Source organism: Piliocolobus tephrosceles, chromosome 2, assembly GCF_002776525.5.
Source record: "Piliocolobus tephrosceles isolate RC106 chromosome 2, ASM277652v3, whole genome shotgun sequence".
Taxonomy (NCBI): Eukaryota; Metazoa; Chordata; class Mammalia; order Primates; family Cercopithecidae; genus Piliocolobus; species Piliocolobus tephrosceles.
Window position 1 is genome coordinate 61,039,458 of NC_045435.1, and position 2,890 is coordinate 61,042,347.

Genomic DNA, 2,890 nt, shown 5'->3' on the forward strand with positions numbered 1-2,890 from the left:
CGATCTCCTGACCTCGTGATCCGCCCGTCTCGGCCTCCCAAAGTGCTGGGATTACAGGCTTGAGCCACCGCGCCCGGCCACTTTTTTTTCTAATCACTTTTATTCCCTGAAACCACGAGGGGAAGGTAGGAGTAGAGGGCAGATCTTCCCCTACTGCCCGATTTTGTAAAGACAGTTGTATTAGAACACAGACACACCCATTCATTTACTATTGTCTTTGGTTACTTTCAAGCTACAATGGCAGAGTTGAGTAGTTTCAATGGAGACAGTATGGCCCACAGAGCCTAAAACATTTACTATCCGGACCTTTACAGAATAAGTTTGCCAACCTCTGCCCTAGGAGATTTCATCCTGTCCCATGGCTTTAACATTTACAATCTAATGATTCATAAGTTTGTGTCATTGACTTTGACCTCTCTCTTGAGTTCCACTTTGGTGTATACAACTGTCTACTCCATGTTGCCATTGATATTTAATAGGCATCTCGAAATAGTGTTGTGGTTAAGATCATGACTTTGGAGCTAGATGCATGGCTTTAAATCCTGCCGTTTTAAGTACTAGTAGCATGGCCTTAGCAACTCACTAATTTCCCTGTACCTCATGTTTCTCGGGTGTACAATGAGGATGTTAATAATAGTGATATTTCATGAGGTTGTCGTGACGACTTGTCAATATATAGAGAGCCCTTAAAGCCCTGTTTCATTATGGAATCAAATTTTAGTTGCCATCACCAACTATCTCTTTGCCTCATACTCCATACAGATTAACAGCAAGCTCTTGCAAACCTATCTTTAAAATATTTGTTACTCAGCATCTATACTGTTAGTATCCTTCACCAAGCTACCATGATTTATCACCTATACTACTGGTTCTCCTAATTGTTATTTCTGCTTCATTTTAACACTGCCTCTGTGTTACTCAGTTCTCCACCCAGCAGCCAGAGCAATCTCTTGAATATCTAATTATATCACATTACTCCCCTGTCCAAAATTATCCAATATCTTCCCAACACACTTATAATAAAATCCAAGCTCCTTACCATTGACCTACAAAGCCCTATGTGTCCAGTCTCCACATTTCTTTCATGACCTTTCCTCTTAACACTCACCCACATATTTTTTTTTTTTTTTTCCCACTTACCCTGCCTTCTTGGTCCTCTCCAAGCACAGAAAGTTTGGCCCTGTCTCAGAGCTCTTGGATTTGATGTTACCTCTCTTGAAAATGGTTTTCCTCTAGATACCCACATAATTCTTTCCCTATTTAGTTCAGCACTGCACCTAAATGCCACATCCTCAGGGCATTCCTTCCTGCTTGCTGTGTTTAAATTTGGCTTTCTATCATTATTGGTTCTCATAGCCTGATTTTTTTTTTTTTTTTTGGTCTCTATAGCATTTATCACTGATTCTCATTGTATTACTTATTTATTGAATTATTTGTTTGGTGTGTTTATTGTGTAAGCTCCAAGAAGAAAGTAATTGTGCTTTTCAGTTACTACTGTATTCTTAGTGGCTAAAGACATATCTTTTGTGGGCAAGAAATAAATATGTATTAAGTGAATGATCACATCTTTGTAAAAGATTCAAGATTGTCTAAAGGGGAAAGGTTATGGAAAAGCCACAAAACCCATCCAATGAGACCTGCATCTATTTGTCCAGACTCATTTTGTTGGTGCTTATGATTCTGTTCTTTCTTTTACTCATAGTTTGAGTCAAATGGAATTTTGGCCAGTTTACCATTTGTTTCATAAGCCTTACACTTTCACTTCTCTCCAATGCTGGTCATGCTGATCCTTTTGCAGAGACAATTTGTAAAAGCTTCCTAAATCCTTCACTTCTTGAAAACTCCTACTTAATCTACAAAGACCTATTTAAGCATAACCTGCTGTGTTCAATTTTCTCTCAATACCTCTTACTTCTACTTACTGATTAGATAAAAATTTTTGCAACTAGATACCCAGTCTGATAACTTCCCTTGAAATAAAGAACAGTCATATAAAACAGGCCTGGCCAATGAGAAGTGTCGTAGTCTGAATTTCTCTAGAAAGCAGAGCCTGAGACAAGGATTTGTGTGCAGCAAACTTACTTGGGAAGAAATTCCAGAGATCATAAATAAGTTCTCACTCACACAGTTCTTTTTCTAAGAAAGAAACAGAAAATTATGGAACCTGCAGATGGTGAATTTTTAAGAATGTTATCATTGTTGGCAAGTGGGGTCCCATTACACTGGTATTATTTGAGGGACTGTATAGGTAAAGCCTCACTATCATCTGCCCAAGAAATGAAAAGGTGGAGAATTTACTTACTGGCTTCTCTTCTCCACTGGCCAAGGATTATTCCATAGGTTGTTAATTTTTTATAGCTCCAGTTTGTGCACAAGTGGCAGCTTTCCTATAAGCTATGTTCATGATGCCTGGGCAGAAAGTGTTAGATACACAATGAAGCTAAATGGAGTGCTATTCGATCACAACTTCATGACACTAGTTGCCCCTGTATTGACCAAAAAGATTTGAGAAGGGAAACAGATCCACTACAAGATGTAAGTGAAAGCTCTTCTGGGATTTTTGAGAAAATTCTTGCTTTCTTGATAAAGGGAAAAGATCCATTTGTTTCTACTTCATTTCCTCTGCCTTCTCTCTGCTTTCAATGTGGATATGACTTCTAGTAGCCATCTTGAAATTCAGAGGAGCTAAGTCTTAGGAAAAGGCCAAAGAAAAGTGGGGGCATCATTTCTGGCAGCAGCAAGCTATTGAGGTGGTCCTTATTATTCTATCTCCAATTCTTACATAAGAAAAACAAACATCAGTATAGTTTGACTTTTGTTACTTGCAGCTAAATGCATTTCAAATTCCTTTCTTCAATCTGCTCATATAGCAAGTTTTTTTTTGCGTTAT